The following is a 25398-nucleotide window of genomic DNA, read 5'->3' as shown; positions in this document are numbered from 1 at the left end:
TCTTTGCTCTATTCTCGTTACGATAATAAGCAAAGAGGGCAGCTATTATAGCCCAATTTTGCCCACTCTTAAACCTCAACCCATTTCATAACCTTGACTACCCATACAAATTAACCCAAACCTCAAACACCCATTTAAGCTAACCTAGTCAGCCCATTTACCCCTTTTACACCCCAAGCCCAATACAAAACCCTTAGCCCAACTAAACCTAAGCCCAAGAACAGAAACCCTAGCCTACTCAGCATCCCACTTGCCTCCTCACTTGTGCCGCAACCATGAAGCAACCCCATACCCCACTACAACAGGTCCCATACCGTCGACACCCCACCACCAACACCGCCACCACACCTGCAATCAGACAAGCGCGCAAACAATAGATTAATATTTGTAGAAGGGTTATAAAACCCAAGAAAATAATGTAAAAGGGTTCCTTTTTTTCGGTTTTGGATAGTCTTCTTTTTTTCAGTTTTTCGATAGTTTAAAAACAAAAAGCAGAGAACACACACATCGGTTTTAGGAACAACAATAGATCAAGATTGATATTATCAAAACCAGATCAAGGAAAAGGTGAAAAAACCTATTCTCTTTCATATTACCGAATCATTTTTTCTTTTATTGGATTTTTCCTAGACTCTAATACATTTATACATATATATATATATACAATATTATAAAAAAAATCAAATTTTACCTTTCGACCCACGTGCGGTGGTGGTGGCCATGATCTTGGCGGACCTCGTGATCGTCCGGTGGCCGGCCCGTGGTCAAGCTCCCCTCCCTCTCTTCTTTCCCCTCCTCTTTTCTCTCCTCCCTTTTTTTTTTCTTTCTTCCTTCATTTCAAATGAAAAAACAAAAAATTTTGGCTTATATAGGGGTCCAAACGCACTGTTTGGACCCCCCTTTAATGAAACGGCGCCGTTCGATCGATGGTCGGGTTGACCCGACCCGTCCGACCGAGGATCGCGTGTTTTTTAAGGGGGCTATTTTGCTGATTGGCCCTCCGCTTTTCAATGTTTTATAATCAAGTTTTTATATATTTTAAATTCGCCCTCATTGTTTTGCCTGATTTAGATTCTGGTCCCCACGCTGCAGCGTTTTAAAATCTGGGTTTATTGTGCTTTTGACCCTCCTAGTTACGCGTGTTGTAATTAAGTCCCTCCCTTTATTTCCTTTTAAATTGACCCCATAACCGTTATTGTTTTAATTCTAGTCCTCCTTCGTCTCTTTTGTTGTTTTTATTAAATATCATCATTATTTTTGAATTATTAATATCATTAATATTGTTATTATTATCATTATTATTATTATGTGTTAATATTTTTTCTTTTTTTCCGCTTCATATGTGTATGTATATATGTATTGCTTAATATTCAATATTTTGATTCCATTTTATTCAATATTTCATGAATGTCGTGTTTGTTTCTTCTTAGTTCAATATTATCTTTATTATTATTATTATAATCATAGTACATATTTTGTTATGTAATTTATATGTTGTATGTATTATCATTTTAATTATATATTATATACATGTTGGATGTGGTATTGTTCATGTATTTTATTATATATGTACATAACTTTAATATATTATATATATATAATTATTTTTATGTAATATTAGTACTCAAATATGTATTTAACCTTAAAATCACATGTGTATATTATGTAAATGATTTAATATTATATTTCTTTACACGTGTTATGTACATAAGTTTTAATTATTATATTTTATATATATTATTATGTATATTTTAATATTATTAGGTATCTATTTTTCTTTACTAGTATGTATATCTCTAATATTATACGTTTCTAATACTATTATTTATATAAAATTATATATGTATATATATATGTGTATGTATGTGTGTAATGTGCAAAAATAGTTCTATTATTATTATATTTATTATTTCTAAGGTAGGTATGTATTATATATGTTCAATATATGTCATATGTATTTTATCGATAATAGTTATGTATTTTTACTATCTTATGTATATACTCCTAACACTATATATATAGTATATTTCCAACACTACTACTATTTAAATATATATATATATACATATTTATATATTACATATATACTCTTAATTATCCGTGTATGTATATTCGTTGTATTCTCATTGTATTCTCATGTATGATACTATTGTTACATTTAATATCACGCGCATTGTCATTATTTTTAAATATCGTTGTTGTATGTATTATGTGCCATGATGTGTTCCCGACTATTATCTTTCGTTTTCCGTCCGTTCTTGTATATTTCTCCGTTTTTCATTATTTTAAAATATTTATTCGTGTTTTTATTAATCTCAATACGTAAGGCAATATATCGATTTAACACCATGTCGTCGATTTCATCGCTATGTTGGGTGAACATCAATCGACTCGTGTTAGGACGGTATACCCTTCTCAAAAAAAAAGAAGGAAATCAAAAATTGAAAGTTTTCATCTTTTGAATCGGATCACGATTGAATATTACTTTGAACTCATATTTTGAAAATCAAGACAACACTTGTTTATGAGATACCAATTTTTGGGCGTCGCGAGGGTGCCAATACCTTCCTCGCGCGTAACCGACTCCCGAATCCTAATTTTTCTCTGGCCTTTTAACGTAGACCTTAACTCGGCCTTTTTCTCGTTTTAAATAAAGGAAATCTAATAGGTGTCCGATCACACCTAGAAAAATGATCGGTGGCGACTCCCGGTTTATTTTAGATCAAATTTTAATTTCCAAGTTTTAATCATACAATTAGCGATCGAAGCTAAAGCTAATTTTACGTCGCTACAATGTATATCAATATATTTGTAAAAAAATTATAAATATTTTTAATGAAATAACATTTTAAAATATATATTAGAATTAAATAAAAATAACTTTTGAAGTTCTAATATTGATCTTATAGTGAGATCATGTGTATTAAATGAAATAAAATTATAGGGAATTTTGAAAAACTACTTCTGGAACTTGAGAAGGAAATTGAGTCATTAAATTTTAAAAATTTTCAGATTTTTTACCCAAGTAAGTAAACTCACTTTAAAATTTTTGAAAACTTTGATAAAATGGAATCTCTCCTTCAAATCCCTCGTTGAAACACAGCCTTGTTATTTTACGGATATATTTTATTTGACTCAAAAACTCTTGTTTTAACATTCTTTTTTATTTGACTCAAAGTTTAAGGTTAATTCCACCAAAAATCCCAATTTATAAGGTCGAATTTTAAATTAGTTCACTAAAAAAAAGGAAAGCTCTAAATTGGCTAACTTAAAACATTCTAATAGAGTCCTTACACCATTAGTATAATTAGGGATAACAAAACTCAAATTGCTCAATAAATTCCAAATCGATCTACTCTAAATGGAGTAGTTTTTTTAAAAGTGGACACAAGATGAGTTTTTTTTTCTTCTATATAGTGGGTATGGAGCGTTTGTGATAATTATTTGTACCACCCGCTGCACTATATTAAATTATCATTATATCCTTATATATATATATATATATAGCTGCTAAAAGGGTAAATGTAATAATGTATTACAAAATATTAAAAAATTCATATATTTTTATTTTTTAATATTTTATGAGGAATTATGTTTAAATATTTACTTGACTTTAAGAATATTAAAGATAAATAGAAAAAAATAAATTGAAGCATAGTGAGGTGAGGCGAAGATAGATGCTTTCAATATCTATGGAGGTGATAATAAGTTTTAAAATTGTACATCTATAGTGGAGCGGAATAGGCCGAATGATGGACAAAAGTATACTAACTATAGAGCAATGGTAAATTTAGCAACATCCACCCTCATCCCATTCCATTGCCATCCCTAATTGCAATTCCAATATGGTCCTTCCAATAATCATTCAGTTATCTATTAAAATTATAACTTCTTCTTTCCTTTATATTAATGAATACAATAATTTATATGTTAGTTTAAATTAGTTTTTAATAAATAATTTATAAATATATTCATTTTCCTTAATAAATAATTGAGAAAAGTTATTATAATAAATCTTTTTTGTATAAATAATAAATTATTTTTAATCAAATAAAATTTTGAAAAATTCTTTCTCTTTTCATTATTTAATTTTAACTATTCAAACAAAATGGATAAAAATTCTTTCTTTTCCTTGACCTTCTTTTTTTTTTTATAATTGTTTATGTGTAAAGGTTTCTAAAATAATTGATGTTGAGAAGAAACTTGGTATATGCAACAGATTCAAATTTTTATTACTGTTGATAAGCTCATTTCAATAATGCTATACCTTTATGTGCCCAAGAGGAAGATAAGGTCAAGTTGGCTATAATTGAAAATGGGGTTGTACACTCTGAAAACTGAGTTAATTTAATTTGGGACTTGACATTCCTAATAAGGTGAAAGACTTCATTTAGAGACCATGTGGTAGCCATATTACCACTAATGATAACCTACGGAAGAGGAAGTTGAATGAGATCTCTATATGTCCAAATTGGCTAAACGAAGTTGAAGCTGTAGAACATGTGTTACTGATGTGACGGTGGAGTGAGTTTGAAGAAATTGATTGTATAGGTATACAATCTTTTTTGATAAATGTTTAATTGAACCTTTTAAGATATAAATCCCAACAAATTCAATTAATGATGACAACAATACCTATAGACATGCCACATAAACGAGTCCAAAATGTTTAAAAGACTGCCAAATCAAAGGCTTGATAGTGTGAGCTTCGAAGTGATCCGATCTCCTCGTCCAGTAAAAGACAACTACAAACAAAGAAAACACAACAGAGTAAGGATTATGTATCCCTAGTAAGTTCATAAAAAATCAACTTACTTACCTTATCATTGTAACAATTTAAATAATTGTAGCACAAAGGCATGACATATCCTTGGAATCCTTATAAATCTATTCATAAACCATTCCACAAGACAACCTATAGGTTAATATCGCACATAACAAGATTATGATATTAATTTCCATATACATGTACAACCAAACTACTTTACGTCATACTATTTAACATTGTTCAATATATAAACTTATCAAGGGAATCCATATTGAATCATTTTATTACCATTTAATTTTCGTTTTCTGTCTGGAGAACTACAGTAATTTAACTTCAGATAGACGAGATTAATCTACTCCCACAAGCTGTAGAGCTGATCTATTTATAGAAGCTTTATTTAGTGCTACTCACTTGAGTTGTCGAGAATCCACAACATATATTGGATCTTGGCCATTGATAAAGAAAGATTTGATGTTGCTCACTCTAGTTGTCGAGAATCCACAACATGTGTTTGATCTCAACCATCAATTAAGAAAGATTTGATGTTACTCACTTAAGCTGTCGGGAACCCGCAACATATACTGGATTTTAGCCATTGATAAAGAAAGATTTGATGTTGCTCACCCAAGTTGTCAAGAATCCATAACATGCGTTGGATCTCAACCATCAATTAAGAAAGATTTGATGTTATTCACTCAAGCTGTCGAGAATCCGCAACATATGCTAGATCTCAGCCATCAGATTAATCCCTAATCACAACACCCATTTTCCTTTCTAGAACTTAATGACATGACATTCCTATCTCAATTGTTTACTAAATTCACACGGGCCTATTGTTGAATTTGTATCATTTCCATTTCTATTATTGTAAACACTTGTCAAATTACAATAAAAATCCATATACCTTTTAAACATTACAGTATCAACATGTACATATGGTCCCTTTGTATGACAATTTTACATCCATTAGACATTGCATATCCATTCATATTTATCGTATAGTTCATATATTTCGATTTAGTCCTTTTTTATGTCAAACATTTTCTATACATAAAAATTAGACTAAAAATAATATATATAATATAGATATGTCATCAGTTAATAGAGTAACTCTCACATGAACTTACCTGACAAAAACAACAACTAACAAGACATCAAAGACTAATCTAAAATTTTGTCTTCTTCAATTATCTTCTAGTTGATTCCAATCCCGATCTATAATAATTCATTACAACTTATCAATTCTAGACATATTTTAACATTCTATTATAACCATAAGTGATTTCAAGTTCACTTTTCAAAAGTTTCCTAAAATTTTGTAATTTATTCAATTTAGTCCCTAAAATTGAAATAGCTATAAATTTAAATTTTGAGCCTCGATTGCAAAATCAGTCTCAATTCCATCCTTCTATAATCCTCTAATAACTATATTTATAAAAATTTCACATCAAAATTGAAATTATTGCATTTGAGTCCCTAAGTTCAAAGCTAACATTTTTCATTTTAAAAACTAGTTCTTTTTTAATCTAAGCTTAAAATCTAACAATTTAGTATCAAAAGCTTCAAGATTCAACAATCGTAACTTTTGTAAACTTTAATAATTTTGTAATTTAATACACGAGTTATCTAAATCGAGCTACCACGATCTCAAAAATATAAAATTTAAAAAAACAAATCAATTTAAACTTACCATGCGCATAGGGCCGAACCTTTAAAGCTTCAAACATGGCTTCCCTCTTCTCTTTTGGTGGTTTAGGAGGTGAAGAAAGAAAAATAAAATGGGTGGCTTTTGTTTTATGCTTTAAACATATAATATTTTTTAGTTTAAACAATTTTTAATAATAATGGATAGAAACATCCACCAAACCGTCACTAAATTCAAAAGTGAGCTAGCCATTTCAACCTTTGATTTAAAAAAAATTCAATGCTTAAATTTTACCGATTCAATTTTTTAACCATTTTTACGATTTAAATTTTTTACTTTAATTAATTATTAATTTAGTAAAACTATCTATCTAAAATTTAACTTATCTATATAATAACTTTATAAATATTTAATAGAAATATCTACGAGTTCGATTTACGAAAACAATGTCCTCATACCTCATTTTCTGACACTATTGACTTTAGGGTCAATACAATTGTACTTTAATTAATTATCAATTTAATAAAATTAATGGACCACTCTCTAATTAAACTTCATACTAAACTTGTAAATATTAAATAATAATATTTACAGACTCGATTATTAAAAAATAGGATTCCAAAATCACCGTTTTAAGCGCCACTGAAAAACGAACTGTTACAAAAGTTTTCAAAATTTGAGATGGTCAAATCGATGAGATCTTGGATTTTTGGTCCCATCATTTCGACCAATTCAATCAATTGTCCGATTCAATTGAATAAATTATAAACTTTCAAAATATTAAAATAAAGAAAATCGATTCAACTAGTCCAACAAAAAAATTCAACCATTTAGCAAATCAAGAAGTCAAACTCCTTATTTCAAACCGATTCCTTTAATGATTTTCGATCTATCCAATTCAATTGATAAATCAATTCTTATTATGAAAACAATGATGAATCTAAAGTGGAATTGGGTAATCAATATGACATATCAACAAACCTGCCAAGAAATTGGGCGTGAAATAGGAAGGAAGATAGATGGACAATGTTAATTTCTGGGAATCCACTCAGATTCTAACGTGTTGACCAAACTTTTTCCAACGACCAAAAGGGGAAGCAAAAACAAGTAATTATTTATGCTTATGCTTATCTGTTTAATTATGATACAGATATAAAAAAGGAAAAAGGAAAAGTAAGGTCAATGATTTAATATGTTAAAAAAAATCATATAAAATGACCTGTGTTGCTGGTTTACTTTTCATTTATGGAACAAATAATATCATGAAGCAAACATTTTATTTTTAATTAACTTTTAAATAATTGTAATGATTACTTTTGATAAAATGACTTTATGGGATTATATTATACTTAAAACAGAAAAGCCCTATTATATAAAATGGTTTATGATTTAATAATAAGTCAATATTTAAAAAGAAAATGATTTATATGTGGGGTCTGGGAAAGAAATACCTATTAAGAATGAAAGAGCATTTGGGTGTTACTTGTGGAAAAACCAAGGGGTCTTTATGTGCTATAAATGCATAACTTGGTTCTCTTTATTTCTGCATCTTATAAGCCTTCATAGAATTTATTAAACCAGCTTTGTTCGTTAGTTCCTTGAAGATCGGCTGATTAGGGAATTGGTTAAGATATTGATCAATTGAGAGATATTAAACAGGTACAAATTAATTGGATTGACAATCGAGTTAATCTTTTATAATATATTTTTTATTTTTTAAATTTTTAATAATTTATTTTCTTTAAATCACTTAAATTGGTCTAAGTGATCAAGTTAGAATCAAGTGATTTGATTAGTTTAATCATTTATTGACTTTCAAAAACATTCAGTACTAGTTTCTTTTTTTATATATAGATATATTAGCTTTTGGAACAGTAGGATTTCAAGTTTTTCTTCTCTCATTAATATATTTGTCTTAATTTTTCTTTTCACCATGTAGCTTTGGTTAAGAAATGATGAATTGAATTTACCACCGTGAATATTCACAAAAATAAGTGGATATGAATATTTGAATTTTGAGATGAAATTTTTTATTTAAGTACTGATTTGATTTCTATGTAAGCCTAATTCTTATAGAAGGAAATTACAAATTAACAAAACAAAAGTTTGCATGGAAGTAACATTAGTGGCATTTATTTCTTTGCAGAAAAGCCAATTAGGAGATGACAGGACTGGATAAACAAAAGGATAGGGGGCACGTCCTACATGAACTTAACGTGGAAACTATTAATGGTCTTTTCTTTTGCAACGGTTGCAAAGAACTAGGGTTTGGGAATTGCTACAAATGTTCCTGGGTGCGGTTTTGCAATTACGTCCTTCATGTGACTTGTTTAAATGAAGATGGCACACCCTTATCAAATCCATTATTCAAAAACTGCAATTTTCAATTTTATCAGGAAAATCCTTTAAGTCCTGTAGTCCCAACCTGCCGCATTTGTGCCTTACACATACGAGGACGCATGTACCATTGCCCTAAAAGGAAATACAGTTTACATCCCTACTGTGCGACACTTCAGACGACCTTCTCCCTTCCAGATTCCGACATGACAATTAAACTTCGCAGAGAGACCAAATTGAATTTCTTTAAATCGAAATGCTTGAAATGCGATAGGAAGAACAGATCACCAAACGATGTCCAGTGTTTGTCCTATGTTTCCTCGAGAGGTAACCTATGTTACCATGTGGCATGTATGAAAGAAGCATGTCGCGATAACTGGAATAAGGGTTATTTTCGACCTGGTTCTGAAACTAATGAGCGGAGTAAATTCCTTGCACTGAAAAATCTAGCTCCAAAACTGGAACTATCAAGCGTTGGGCAAACCTCGGAAGTTTTGCCGATCACATTTCTCAAGCTGGTGGTTTGTGCTATACTTGGAGAGCCATTTGATTTAATTGCCCCTTTATTCCAACCTTCTCGGAACTAGTTAGAACAGGGCTTGTTGTGGCTTATGTTATGTTTGGTTTGTTAAATAAGGCTTGAACTTGTTCAAGCAACAAGTTGAGCCTAATTTCAAGTGTGTTTTGTTTTTGAAACAACTTGGTTTGTTGCCGTTCCAAATTCAATACTGGATTAGAGAGTGGAACGGTGAGTTGGAACAGAGACCTTATCAACAAAGTCAAGTGCAAAGTAAGGTGACAAATAACAAGTAATATTGTTATTGTAATTGGGATCAAGAATCTTACTCTATAGAGCCTTATCAATGAGTGGTCTTATTTAACAATTGTGTTTGGATCACCTATTAGCTTTATCCTAATCTACTTTTATGTGTGATGTCAGATAGTACAAGTGCCTAACAATTTTGTTGGTTGTGATGTCAGTATGATCGTACTAGACTTAATTTTATGTGTTGTTTTGGTTTTGTATGTAGAGCATGTGTGGATATACGAAGCTGTTTTGCTTCTTATCCCCTGTGTTTTATCAGTATGGTTGGATGATTTCTCCCTAATAAATACTTTAATTACTTTATTTGGATAAATAATTTTTAAATAAAAAATAGGTTATTAGAATTTCTTGACTTAAAGAATAATTATAAAAGAATAAAATTATATTAAAATAAATAATATAAAAACATTCAATATGCATATCAATATATTTGTAAAAATATATATACTTTTAATGAAATAAAATTTTAAAATATATATTAGAATTAAATAAAATTATTTTTGAAATTTTAATATTTATCTTTATTGAGACCATGTGTATTGAATGAAATAAAATTATAGTGAATTTTGAGAAAAAATCTACCTCTTTAGATGGAATTTGAAAAGAGAAATTGAGCTATTAGAGTCTCTTCTTGAAATTATTCACTAATTTTGAAATTCTCCAAATTTTTTACCGAGGAAATTCACTTTTAAAATTTTGAAAATCTTGATACAAATAAATTCTCTCCTTCAAACCCCTCGTCCAAACAAACCTTTATTGGAGAAATTATTAGGTGGACCTATCTCACCACATAAGTGTTATAGCCCAAATTTTACCCCATTTACAATTTTGACCCACCTACCCAATACACAAGACCCATTAAACCCAAACTAACAAATCAAATCCCATAGCCCAAATACCACCAGCCCAATACTCAACTAGCCCAACATAAAAAAAAAAAAAAGAAGAGAAACAGACAACAAGAAACATTGGCTACCACACCCCACTTTCCTCTGACACTAGCACCATCTTTGGTCACCACCATATCGGCTACCACGCCCCATGCTACGCCAACACCATCCCCAAGATGCACGGCACCTCCATACCGCAAGCGACAATGAAGAGATAGAAACTAATAGAAAATGAAAGTGTAAAGGCTATAAAAGCCATGAAAACAAGTGTATAAAAGGGGGAAGCAAAAAAATTTTCCAGCAAAAAAATTCCAGCAGTAAAAAAATTTTTTCAGCAAAAAAATTCCAGCAGCAAAAAAATTCCAACAAAAAAATTCCAGCAAAAAATTCTAGCCAAAAAATTTCAGCAAAGAAAATTCCAGCAAAAAATTTCCAAAAAAAACCAAAAAAGGAACATTCAGTAATCTAAGCAAGAAAAAAACTTCAATATCCGGCAAGCAACCAAGAAACCAAGGACTAACCACCATTAACACCACAACCAAGCTCCCAAACCGAAACCCACTCTAAATACCCGAGCCAATCGATTATAAGCCACCCCAAAACCCAAATCTCAACTACCCGTAGCTTGATTTCACTGGCGACACGATGGTGTTGGTGGCGTGCAGTGGAAGGAAAAAGAGGGTTCGTGCTTGAAGCTTGGATCTCTTCTTTCTTTCTTTGTTTCTGCTGGAGATTTGTTTGTTTTGGGGGTTAGTATTAAAAAAGAAAGAAATATTTTAGTTAATGGGTTGGTTTATGTAAGGTTTGATGGGTTAAATTTAGTTTGGGTTAATTAGTATGTTGGGTGATATGTTAAGTTAGTGGGTTGGGTTGGTTGTGTTGGGTTTATTAAGTTAGTGAGTTGGGTTGGTTTGTATTATTATTATTATTTTTAAATTAGTGAGTTGGGTTTAGTTTGGTTTAGAAAAAAATAATAAAAATAAATAAATAAATAAATAAATTTTTAAATAGTCGGGTCAACCCGACTCTATTTGCGGCAATCTAATCCAGTGACGATCACCAACAAAGGCCCATTTCAGCAACCCGAGGAGAAAAGAGATTAATTTCAGAACCCATAATATTGGACTTGGTATATTCTTACCCTTTTATTATTATTTACTCATTCAATTTAATATACATTTTAGATCACATATTATTACAACATTATTATTAGTTTCCTTTTTATTATTTTAGAAATATTTTTATTTTCTTCTAATTAATTTTAATAAATAAGGCAACGATCGATTTAACATAAGGTCGTTGATTTCATCGCTATGTTGGGTGAATATCATTGGCTCGTGTTAAAATGGGACGTCCTTTTGAAAAATCGAAAAATTTAAAAATTCTTGTGTTTTGAAATAGGATATTTATTTTTGTGATTATTGGTAAGTGATCAAATTTTATTTTTAAAATGCAGATGAGGATAGGTAATTTGTCAAAATTCTAGTGTTGTAAACTTTTCGTGTTTCCAAAATTTTTCGTGTTTTTCTAAAAAAAAAAAGAAAATTCAGGTTTCAAAAATTTTCGTGTTTTCAAAATTTTCGTGTTTTAAAATTTCTCATTTTTCAATTGGATCATGATTAAATATTAAATTGAATCCATTCTTTGAAATTAAAGACAACGTGTTTAACAAGATACCAATTTTGGGCGTCATGAGGGTGCTAATACCTTCCTCGTATGTAACCGACTCGAACCCTATTTTTCTCTGGATTTTTGTGTAGACCCAAATTTGGCCTTCATTTTTGTTCAAATAAATTTTCTTTTCAAAAAAGATGATTTATTACGTGTCCGATCACACCTAAAAAAAAGATCGGTGGCGACTCCCCTTTTTAAAAAAAAACGAAAGTCGATTTTTCAAATTTCCAATAAATTACCTCAATTAGCGACCGAAAGCTAAAATTTTTACGTCGCTACAGCTGGCGACTCCACTGGGGACCCTAACCTTTTTTTTGAGAGTCGAGTCGAATTAATCGTGCATTGTCGAAATTTTCAAAATTCCTCGTTCAAATTAATATTTAATCATGATCCTTAAGTTTTGTTTTTTTTTTTTTTTAAATCATACATACGTATCTCCTAATTTGTTTTATCTTTCGTTTTAGTTTTGTAGTTTTCAAATAAACGGAAGGATTGCAAGTTTCTCCCACACACCGTGCACTTGCATTTTGCATAACATAAGCTCTCTACCCGGCTCTGTCTGTTTAAGTGAAAGTAAACGCTATGCCTTCGTGAGTTAACTCGTCCCTCCACAAAGCTAGTGAATACTTTGGGTTACATATGACTTATGCTTTCGTGAGTTAACTTGTCCTCCGCATAGGCATAAGTAAATGTAATCCTCGAATTGAACTCGTGAGCCTGTGATGGGTTATGACCGAGGCTTCACACTAATCTTAGCAGATGATAGTACGACCAATTCGAAAATTCGTCTAGAACCAAAACCGCATATAGTGAACCATACGAGCCACCCAACTAGAGCCATGTCGAACCTCCGCTCGTTTGGTAGTCACCGAAATAAGTACACGGAAAAGCACATCTTACCTTCTATTTCTTTTACATTTGTGCTTTCTAAGCAAGGGAATCGAGTCCACTGGACCAAGTAGCTTAATTTGTTAGATTTTCCCCAGTTTTTCTCTGTTTATATGTGTTGCGCTAACCAAGGTCGTTTGTCTGTATTTTTATTTTTCATCATGCATCGAAGGCATCTTGTTAGGAAGGTGTTGATTAGAGATTGGTTGCCAAAAACGGGTTTCTAATGGAGGAGTCAATTATACGAGTGACCAAAACGTTGTGTAATACTCCTTTGATTAAGGAAATGCCTAAATAGGGGCTATCTTGAAATTAACACCAAATTTTTGCATATTCATTCATGACTGACATTCATTTGACGTTCATGCATTCATTCATGCATCCATTCATACATTGCATATCCCATACTCGGTCGCTGAAGACAAAATATATAATTCACAGTTGTAATACCACAAGACTGGAACCACGTCATCAGTATAAAACGCGCCGACAAGCTAAAGTGATGGAGGCTGAATTCAACGAGAAAATTGAAAGGTTGGAAAGGGCTCAAAAGGAATTACAAGAGCAACTGGCCAAATCGCAACAAGAGACGAGAGACCTAATGGTGAGATCTCGAGAGGAATCACTCGAGCAAAGAGATCAAATGGCCAAGATGATGGAGATGATGTCAGCTCTAATTAAAGGAAAAGGACCCATGCGGAGCCCTGACATTGAGGAGTCTCGATCAAGAATTCACCAGGATCAGGATCCACTCTATCCCCCAGGATTCACTCCACCGCTCGCATATACAACACAGAGAGGGTATACTCAAGGGGAACCCACTGGATTGGAACATCGACCTATGCCACCTGCTCCGCCCACTAATTTGGGGCAAGGAATATTCGCGTCAAACCCAGGGGCTAGTCTTGCTGATCCACTGGTCCCAGATATGGATGACCCAGCAGAGGTAGCCAAGTTGAAATCGGATAACCATGACGCAAAATATAGGGGTCTAGAGGAAAGACTCAAAGCGATAGAAGGCACTGAAGTCTTCTCCGCACTAGGTGCCAAAGAACTCAGTTTGGTACCTGATCTGATTTTTCCCCCGAAGTTCAAAGTGCCTGATTTTGAGAAGTATGATGGGACAAGATGTCCAAAGGCGCATCTGGTCATGTTTTGCTGAAAAATGACGGGTTATGTGAACGAGGATAAACTACTCATACATTGCTTTCAAGATAGTTTAACAGGGTCAGCTCTTCGGTGGTACAATCAACTTAGTAGAGAAAAGATTCGATCCTGGAAGGACTTGGCGTCAGCATTTTGCGAGCAGTACAAGCATATGTCTGACATGGTGCCTGATCCAATGACTCTACAAAGGATGGAAAAGAAACCAGCAGAAACCTTTAGGCAATATGCTCAAAGGTGGAGAGATATCTCGGCTCAAGTGGAACCATCATTGACTAAGACTGAGATAACAGTCCTTTTCATCAATACTCTGAGAGCACCATTCTATGACAAGTTGGTAAGAAGTGCTACGAAAGACTTTGCGAACATTGTGATATCCGGGGAACTTATAGAGAATGCCATCAAAAATGGAAGGATGGAATGCCCTGAGAGCTCAAAAGGGTAGCACCCATGAAGAAAAAAGAGCCAGAAACCCATGTGGTGGGAATAGGAAGCCACTATACTTCTAATTCGTACCCAAATTTCACATACTTGGGAGTGTTTTGAATAATGGGACAGTGGAAGAGATCTGTGTACTTTTAAAGCTAATCTAGAGTAATATTCAAAACATACTTATTGCCTTAAGACCTAGAGGTGATAAGATTTCTTTTGAGAAATAGGTTTCGGTCCAAGATTTTTATTTCAATGAAATGCATTCTTTTGAGTAAATTTTATTTTATTTATAGATTCTTTTATTATTTATTCTTTTATTTTACATTCATGATCATCCTATAAAAATAATCATCCTTAGAATCATTTATTCTCTAGAATTTGCCTTCGCACCCACAGCAGGTCCCCAAATATCAATGTCACGAGCGACGCTGTTACTAACTCCCTTTGGAGTAAGATATGTGTCTAGAAGGATCTCGGACTTCAAGATGATGAGATTGTGTCTATCTTACGACTCGTGAAGATGATGAGAATGAGACAAAAGATGACCCTAACTTACAAAGGGTCGGTGACATTGTGAGCTTAGGAAAGGGATGAAGATCGAAACCTAGCCCACCGCAGAAATAAGGCAAGACTATTGAGTTATTTTCAAGAATTCAAGGATGTTTTCGCACGATCATATTAAGACGCACTTAGGAACATCTTGAAAGAGGTCCATAAGGGTTTCTAGAGAACACATGACAATGGTTCTGTAATAGCCAAGCTAATCAATGAGGATCGGATGTTGTTTGTCCACCATCGGAAGGGAATAGCATCAGTTATGACGTCAAGACTCACGTGCTTCTTTCATCTCTTCACAAACTTTTCAATACGTGGGGCATAGATGTTCTGGGGATAATCTTGTCAAAAGCTTCCAATCGACATCATCGTCGTGGCCGTCAATTGCTTCACTAAGAAGATGAATGTAGCTTCATATGTCAATATTATAAAGTCGACAGTCATGAAAAGAAAAAGAAAAAAAAAATAAAAAGAAAAAAGACAAGAAAAAAATAAAAAAGAAATCAAATGCCAGAAAGAATCATGTTTTAATGCGAATCGTACAATGTCATATCACAATGCAACAAAGGCTGCCAAAAGAAAAATACAAAAATCAAGAAAAGTTATAGAAGGTGACCGAGACTTGTAAATATTGGCATAAGAAGCTACCTTTTACTCTTTGTGCTTATTAAAGTTGACCAGGACCTTCACTGGGGCATTAGAGGTGTTTCGTCCGTGGAAATTAAGATTCTTTTTCTCCAAGCTTTGATTGAATCAAGAATTGGATGAAGTAAAATGTCTTCATTAAACTTGACTGCAGAAAAGGGTTTGAAAGTCAAACGTGTATGATGCTGAGTTATGGTGGAAATGGTTCACCCAAAGGAATTTCATAGTTGAAACTTGGTATTGCAGAAGATCCTTTCTATACGAAAGGATTTCAAAGGGAAATGGATGCTTAAGAACTTTATGAGGTAAAGGAGGCTTCCCCCGAAAGAACACTGATCCAATCCTAAATTTGGATTCAGTCTAGAAATACTTGAAAAGGAGTGGCCAAGGTGAAAACCCGCAAAGGGCACCTTGTGACCTTCATTCAAAAAAAAAAAAAAGAAGAAAATGGAGAGGTCAAGGTGAAAACCCGCAAAGGGCACCTTGAGACCAAAGGGATTTTGAGTTGAAAACCTAAAAAAGGCAGCTCAAATTTTGTTCAAAGGTGGAGCATATGGTAGTCTTGCTATACTTGAATTGACAGTGAAGAAGTATGCTACGTCTTGGGGCATCGACAAAGTACTCTGAATCCCCTAAACACATGTTGAACTCAAAATGGTCTCAAAGGAGTTTGTACAGAGAAGCTCAGGCTGTGATATTTGGGGCACTTAGCTTTCCATTTTACCCATTTCTGAATTTATCTTTGATTATCTTATTCTTTTCAAAATGGACTTCCAATAAACTTGCATTTACTCTCATTGTTCAACTTGTTTGTTTCGAGCTATGCTCTTAACCGATTTTTTTCTTGTCATCAGTTCGATCCTTTTCAAGCATTTCGCATTGAAATAATGATTAATGGACTAATCATACTTTTATAAAAGGAATTTTGCATATTACTCTAAAAGCTTCTAAATAGTACAGGAACCTGAAACCAGTCAGTTGTTCAAGAGCTTACCAAGTGTAAGGGTTGGAAATATTTGAGCTCAAATTGAGTTTATCTCCTCAGATTTTCTGTCAGAAATATCAGTTGATGGGACAAATTACAGATCATATACCCTTGAGTTACAGTAGGATACAGATCCTATAGCCAGAAATTGCAGTGGAATGGTTTAAGGATAGTGCCAACCTTGTATCCCCAAATTACAGTGGAATGGACTCTGAAGTTACGGTGGGGCAAACTGGTTGAGCAAAACATGATTATTTCTTCAGATTTTGGGTCAAAATACTAACCGAGCATTAGGGCAGCGACTACGTCGATAATAGAGTCGATGGGCAATGAGTAATGACGCCTTAAAAAAAAAAAGAGAAGAAGATCGAGATGAAAACTTGAAAAGGGCGTCTTGATAAACAAAAATTAGGATGAAAACCTGAAAGGGCATCCTAATGAAACAGGTTTGGGCCCAAGGAGTAAAAAGATTCAAGAAACAAGTCAAACAAAGAAGACTACAAACATTTGAAGCATTTTCAGCAACTCAAAAATTTCTATGCAAGAAGACATACTCAAAAGGATTCTTGATTAAGAAACGTGGAAGAGTTCATGCTCCAAACAAAACAAATGTTGAGTATTACCCGAATGAGAATTTGATAAGTACAAGAGCCTCAAAGCAAGGACAAAGCTCAACCAGGGGCAAAAGAGTGATATCTGAGAAATACAGATTATTCGTGAAGCTTGAGGACGGGTGCGGGTACTGAAAAGAAAGTCAAGAGTCGAAGCAATGAACACAGATCACCAAAAATCATGACGGAAAAGGACATACGACAAACATGCCTAAGGCGCATAGCAAAATCATGTAGGCATAAAGGCATTTAAGACAAACATGTGCATATCATGATAACATTATGCGTGACATATACAGGTAATCCAGTAGAATAAGAAGATGTGATGATAGAATTAAAGGAAAAGACACCTAGTTCCACCAGACGACAGGTTTTGATATGTTGATGTTTTATTTCTGTTTTCAAAAATCAACTCATATTGCGAGAGGTGAGTTGAGCCTCAGGGCATGTTGAGGTAATTTCAATTTCTGTTTGTCAAAACTCAACTCATATTGCGAGAAATGAGTCGAGCCTCAAGACACGTTGAGGTATTTTCAATTCATGCTTTTCAAAAAAAATCAACTCATATTACGAGAGGTGAGTTGAGCCTCAGGGCACGCTGAGGTATTTTCAATTTTCGTTTTTCAATTTATGCTTTTCAAAAATCAACTCATATTGCGAGAGGTGAGTTGAGCCTCAGGACATGCTGAGGTAATTTCAATTTCTGTTTTCTTCAATTTATGTTTTTCAAAAAATCAGCTCATATTGCGAGAGGTGAGTTGAGCCTCAGGGCACGCTGAGGTATTTTCAATTTTTTGCTTTTCAAAAAAATCAACTCATATTGCGAAAGGTGAGTTGAGCCTCAAGACACGCTGAGGTAATTTCAATTTATGTTTGTCAAAAAAATCAACTCATATTGTGAGAGGTGAGTTGAACCTCGGGGCACGCTGAGGTATTTTTAGTTTATGTTCTAAATTGACTCATATTGCGAGAGGTGAGTTAAGCCTTTTAATTTTTGTTTTTCAAAAATCAACTCATATCGCGAGAAGTGAGTTGAGCCTCAGGACACGCTGAGGTAATTTCAATTTTTGTTTGTCAAGAATCAACTCATATTGCGAGAGGTGGGTTGAACCTTTTAATTTTTACTTTTTCAAAATCAACTCATATTACGAGAGGTGAGTTGAGCCTCATGACACGCTGAGGTAATTTCAATTTATGTTTGTCAAAAAATCAACTCATATTGCGAGAGGTGAGTTGAGCCTCAGGACACGCTGAGGTAATTTCAATTTATATTTTTCAAAAATCAACTCATATTGTGAGAGGTGAGTTGAGCCTCAAGACACGTTGAGGTAATTTAAATTTCTGTTTTCAAAATTCAACTCATATTGCGAGAAGTGAGTTGAGCCTCGGCTCACATGCTGAGGTATTTTCAATTTCTGTTTTTCAATTTCTGTTCGTCAAAATCAACTCATATTGCGAGAGGTGAGTTGAGCCTCAAGGCACGCTGAGATATTTTCAATTTATTTTTCAAAAATCAACTTATATTGCGAGAGGTGAGTTGAGCCTCAAGACACGTTGATGTATTTTCAATCTCTGTCTTTCAAAAAAAAAAAATCAAAAAAATCAACTCATATTGCGAAAGGTGAGTTGAGCCTCAAGTCACATTGAGGTATTTTCAATTGATCATCAAAAAATCAACTTATATTGCGAGAGGTGAGTTGAGCCTCGGGTCATACGCTGAGGTGTTTTTCAATTTTTGTGTTTAAAAAAAATCAACTCATATTGCGAGAGGTGAGTTGAGCCTCGGGTCATATTCTGAGGTGTTTTCCATTTCTGTTCTTCAATTTCTGTGTTTCAAAAAAATCAACTCATATTGCGAGAGGTGAGTTGGGCCTTGGCTCACACGTTGAGGTATTTTCAAATTCTGTTTTTCAAATTCTGTTTTTCAAATTCTGTTTTTTCAGAAAAAGTCAACTCATATTGCGAGAGGTGAGTTGAGCCTCAAGACATGCTGAGGTAGTTTTAATTTCTGTTCTTCAAAAAAAAATCAACTCATATTGTGAGAGGTGAGTTGAGCCTCAGCTCACGTGCTGAGGTATTTTCAATTTCTGTTTTTTTAATTTTTCAAATATCAACTCATATTGCGAGAGGTGAGTTGAGCCTTTAATTTTCGTTTTTCAAAATCTACTTTTCAAATTATTAACTCATGTTGCGAGAGGTGAGTTGAGCCTTTTAATTTCTGCTTTTAATTTCTATGTTTCAAAAATCAACCCATATTGCGAGAAATGAGTTGAGCCTCAGTTCACCTGCTGAGGTATTTTCAATTTTTGTTTTTAATGTCTGTTTTTAAAGAATCAATTCATATTGCGAGAAATGAGTTGAGCCCAAGATCACATGCCGAGTAGAGACTAAAGATTGAAGCTGGTTGAAGACGCCAGATTTTGTCTTTCTGAAGTTGCAGTGGAGCTGATCGAGGATATAAGATCTTGCCTTTCTGAAGTTGCAGAAGAAAAGACAACAAACCTCACTTCCCTGAAGTTGTAGCGGAACATATTGAAGATATCAGATCTCATCTCTCTGAAGTTGCAGAAGAGCAAAACACGACGGATCTTACAACCCTGAAGATGCGAGTAGATTGAAAATACAAGTTTCTACTCTTTGAAGTCACAGTGGAATGAACTAAAGCTACAAGATGCGAGGGACTGGAAAGAGACTACCTGAAGAAGAGAAGCGCTAAAGAGGTCAAAGCTCGACGAGGCTGGGCAAAATTGGTCTTTCCTAAAAGTCTTTACTCTATTCTCGTTACACGACAACAACTCTGTTCTCGTTACACGACAATAAGTAAAGAGGGGCAACTGTTATAGCCCAAATTTTGCCCCATTTACAATTTTGACCCACCTACCCAATACACAAGACCCATTAAACCCAAACCAACAAATCAAATCCCATAGCCCAAATACCACCAGCCCAATACTCAACTAGCCCAACATAAAAAAAAAGAAGAAGAGAAACAGACAACAAGAAACCTTAGCTACCACACCCCACTTTCCTCTGACACTAGCACCATCTTTGGTCACCACCATATCGGCTACCACGCCCCATGCTTCTGCCAACACCATCCCCAAGATGTCTGCACCTCCATATCCTGCAAGCAAGAATGAAGAGATAGAAACTAATAGAAAATGAAAGTGTAAAGGCTATAAAAGCCATGAAAACAAGTGTAAAAAGGGGAAGCAAAAAATTTTCCAAAAAAAATTCCAAGAAGAAAAAATTTTTTCAAGAAAAAATTCCAGCAGAAAAAAATTCCAAGAAAAAAATCCAGCAAAAATTCTAGCCAAAAATTTCAGCAAAGAAAATTCCAGCAAAAAATTTCCAAAAAAAAACCAAAAAGGAACATTCAAGCAATCTAAGCAAGAAAAAACTTCAATATCCGGCAAGCAACCAAGCAACCAAGGACTAACCACCATTAACACCACAACCAAGCTCCCAAACCGAAACCCACTCTAAATACCCGAGCCAATCGATTATAAGCCACCCCAAAACCCAAATCTCAACTACCCGTAGCTTGATTTCACGCGGCGCATACGATGGCTGTTGGTGGCGTGCACGGTGGAAGGAAAAAGAGGGGTTCGGCGGCTTGAAGCTTGGATCTCTTCTTTCTTTCTTTGTTTGCTGCTGGAGATTTGTTTGTTTTGGGGGGGGGTTAGTATTAAAAAAAGAAAGAAATATTTTAGTTAATGGGTTGGTTTATATAAGGTTTGATGGGTTAAATTTAGTTTGGGTTAATTAGTATGTTGGGTGATATGTTAAGTTAGTGGGTTGGGTTGGTTGTGTTGGGTTTATTAAGTTAGTGAGTTGGGTTGGTTTGTATTATTATTATTATTTTTAAATTAGTGAGTTGGGTTTAGTTTGGTTTAAAAAAAATAATAAAATAAATAAATAAATTTTTAAATAGTCGGGTCAACCCGACTCTATTTATGCAATCTAATCCGGTGACGATCACCAACAAAGGCCCATTTCAAAGAACCCGAGGAGAAAAGAGATTAATTTCAGTAACCCATAATATTGGACTTGGTATATTCTTACCCTTTTTATTATTATTTACTCATTCAATTTAATATATATTTTAGATCACATATTATTACAACATTATTATTAGTTTCCTTTTATTATTTTAGAAATATTTTTATTTTCTTCTAATTAATTTTAATAAATAAGGCAACGATCGATTTAACATAAGGTCGTTGATTTCATCGCTATGTTGGGTGAATATCATTGGCTCGTGTTAAAAATGGGACGTCCTTTTTGAAAAATCGAAAAATTTAAAAATTCTTGTGTTTTGAAATAGGATATTTATTTTTGTGATTATTGGTAAGTGATCAAATTTTATTTTTAAAATGCAGATGAGGATAGGTAATTTGTCAAAATTCTAGTGTTGTAAACTTTTCGTGTTTCCAAAATTTTTCGTGTTTTTCTAAAAAAAAAAAGAAAATTCAGGTTTCAAAAATTTTCGTGATTTCAAAATTTTCGTGTTTTAAAATTTCTCATTTTTCAATTGGATCATGATTAAATATTAAATTGAATCCGTTCTTTGAAATTAAAGACAACGCGTGTTTAACAAGATACCAATTTTGTGCGTCGCGAGGGTGCTAATACCTTCCTCGTGCGTAACCGACTCCCGAACCCTATTTTTCTCTGGATTTTTGCGTAGACCCAAATTTGGCCTTCATTTTTGTTCAAATAAATTTTCTTTTCAAAAAAGATGATTTATTACGTGTCCGATCACACCTAAAAAAAAGATCGGTGGCGACTCCCCTTTTTAAAAAAAAACGAAAGTCGATTTTTCAAATTTCCAATAAATTACCTCAATTAGCGACCGAAAGCTAAAATTTTTACGTCGCTACAATAAGGAATGGTCCCACCAAATTATATAAATTTACAAAAAAATTGTTTTCTCTTTCAATCATTCTCATATCTGAACAACGAAAATGAAAAAAAAAATGAAGAAAAAAGATTAAAAAAACCCCTCGTTTTTCATAATATGAAACGAAAAGAAAGTTTCATCCACGCACCCTTTAGTATTTGTCGAAACCATTTTTTTCATTTTTTTTCGATTTAAAAATGATAGATCGACTTTTTGGAAAGCGAAAATGGAGTCGCCACCAATCTTTTCTTGTTTAGGTGTGATCGGATCACCTAGAAATTTGGGTTGTTTTAATAAAACATTTTGGTTTACTAAAACAATGATTTTGGTCTACGAAAATATGAGAAAATAGGCTCGGGAGTCGGTTACGTATGAGGGAGGATTAGCACCCTCATTATGCCCAAAATTGGTACCAAATCGATTAAATACTGTCCTTTTGTCTAAAATTAAAAATGTTTTTGAAATGTGGTTCTTGTTAATAACATTTGAATAACCCGAGTCCTTTGCCAAAAATCTTCTTGTTTCGACGTTCAAAATTTATAATTCAAAATAACAAAAGGATGCCCAACTTTTGGTCCAACGAAATATCGATACCCATTTCAAGAGAGGCACGATTCCTCGAATTTCCAAATATTGACCATTGCCTCACCTTGGAAGATATGAGTGAAATTTCGAAGAGACATTCGATTATTTTGAACAAACGGGAGATTACAACCCAACACGATAGGGCACTATTCCCCGAATTGCCAAACATCGAACATTTCTTTCATTTTAAAGAGTTTTAGAAAACGTGAGTGAAATTCCAAAGGATCTTCGATTATTTTAAACAAATGAAAAAGCGCAACCCAAAGACGATAGGACACAATATTTCAAATCCTCGATACAAGATCATTTTATAATTTCCAAAACTCATGCTTTTGAAATTTCAAAAGGATATTTAGTTATTTAGGTTAAACAAGAAAAATTGAAACCTAGTAAGTTAGGGTACTATTTTCTTGAATTTCCTAAATTCAAATATTGCCTTATTTTTAATTTGAAAAAATAAGCGAAATCTCGAGAGAATATTTATTTGGTCAAACAGAAAATCGAAACCCAACACGTTAGGGCACAATTTCTAATTACCAAACACGAAATATTACCTCGCTTTGAAATTTTATTTTTTATTTTTTAAAAGGAGTGATTATGGAAACAAACTTGCAACGTATTTATTCGATTCATTTGAAGCAAAGAAAATGAAATGAATAATTTCAAGCAAATAGGTTGATTTCAAGCAAATAGGTTGGCAATCTCAATCATAATATAATACATGAGGATGCAAAACAAAGTAACAAATATGGAAAACATATATCAATAATATATTATTGTAACGCCCCAATTTTCGAGAATTCTGTGAATGTTGGCAAATTTCATGCTTTAATTTTGTCATTTGTGAGTGAAATTATGAAATAGGACCTATGTGAAAATGTTTAAAAATGCTATAGGCTAAATTGAAGTGACCAAATAAATAGGAGTGCAAAATAGGAGGATTTGCATGACAAACCTCCCATTTTACATGAAGTGGCCAGCCATCATGTTGTTGTAGACAAAATGTACACTTGATATCCATAATTTATGGTACAAATTGATACAAATTGATAATAGGTTAGGTAAATGTTCCATGATAATGGGTTAGGTAAATGTTTCATGATAATGGGTTAGGTAAATGTTTCATGATAAGAATTTCATGTCTTTTGTATTAAAGAATTAAATGGATGAAATATGAAGTTTTATTAAAAGAAAAAGGGGTGAAAAGAACAAAGTTTTGTCTATCTTTGTTCATCATAGCTGAAAGTTAGAGAAGAGAAAGGAGAGGAGAAAGCTCTTGAGTATTCAGTCATTAGGAGGAGGAAAATTGAAGGTAAGTTCTTGGTGCCTTGCTTCTATTTTGAGGTTCATGAGTTCTTCTTGATTCTACCTTAACTCTTGAAGTATATTTTGATTTTTAGTTGTGTTGTGAGCATTTAGTCATGAATTAAAATGAAGGAAATGGTTGTTGTTTCATGTTCTTTTGATGAAAAATGGAAGATAGGTGAAGTTGAGCCAAACAAATGAGCATGCATGTGCCTTAGATGTTAAAGGGAAAAATCAGCTAACATGTTGTGCTTTAAAATGATGAAATGGAGATTATACTTAAGTAAAATCATAGATATGTGATGATTGATTGGTGATATACATGTTTAAATAACATGCATGCAAAGTATGTGTGAAAGAGTGATTTGGTAATAAATCTACTTGGGACAGCAGCAGTAACGTGACTTTGGAAAATCACCATAAATTGTGTAATTAAAGCTGAATAAATTATGTAATTAAAGCTTATTGAGTCTAGTTTCTAATGAAATAAACAAGAACATATTTTGAATTCTGTACAATGAGAAATTTGATTCGTAATGAAGAGTGGTCAGATTAGTCAAACAGTGAAACATGGGAAACTTTGAGAAAAATCTGGTATTGATTGGATAAACTAAAAATTCTGAAAATTTTATGGATAGAAGATATATGAGTCTATTTTCAGGGAAAATTAACGGCACTTGATTTGGAGTTTCGTAGCTCCAGTTATAAATAATTTAGTGACTGTTGCTCAGGAAGACAGCTTGCAGTGAAATTATGATTATGTGGTAAACATTGACAAAAATTTGTTAATGGGTTGCTTATTGATTTCTTATAAGCTTACTATGATCTGTAGGTGTGGTTGGCGAATATTGTAAGGGGTTAATCGTAGTTCGTATTTGAATAGTTAGATTAACGTGTTAGTAATCCAATTGTAGGCGGTTCGTGTGTGGATCTCGTCAAGATATCGTCGCAAATGTGTGTAACTAACACCCTCTTTCTTAGTCTAGATCGGCAAAAGCGAAAAGCGAAATGCCGAAAATCGGTATTTTGTAGATTTGCGAGAAAAGCGAATGCTCGTGAGGTAAATCGATTAATGTTTTTGGTAAGCTGCAATGTTTGACCGCAAAGTGCATGATTTCGTGCCTCGATATTTTTGGGCTTAATAGGCCAAAATTGGAATGATGAGCCAACGGCCCAATTCGGTAA

At 33.3% G+C, this 25398-nt stretch overlaps 1 long non-coding RNA gene across 1 annotated transcript; it reads right to left on the bottom strand.

Moving 5' to 3' along the window:
* Positions 1–4529: 4529 nt before the first annotated feature.
* Positions 4530–6642, bottom strand: LOC128281370 (uncharacterized). The gene is made up of 2 exons (XR_008271576.1): positions 6459–6642; positions 4530–4745 (listed from the first exon to the last, which is right to left on the bottom strand). It is a non-coding gene; the product is annotated as an uncharacterized LOC128281370 (long non-coding RNA).
* Positions 6643–25398: the final 18756 nt, after the last annotated feature.

Source organism: Gossypium arboreum, chromosome 10 (assembly GCF_025698485.1).
Source record: "Gossypium arboreum isolate Shixiya-1 chromosome 10, ASM2569848v2, whole genome shotgun sequence".
NCBI classification, from domain to species: Eukaryota; Viridiplantae; Streptophyta; class Magnoliopsida; order Malvales; family Malvaceae; genus Gossypium; species Gossypium arboreum.
Note: the sequence above shows the minus strand (reverse complement) of the source record. Positions and strands in the feature narration are given on the sequence as shown.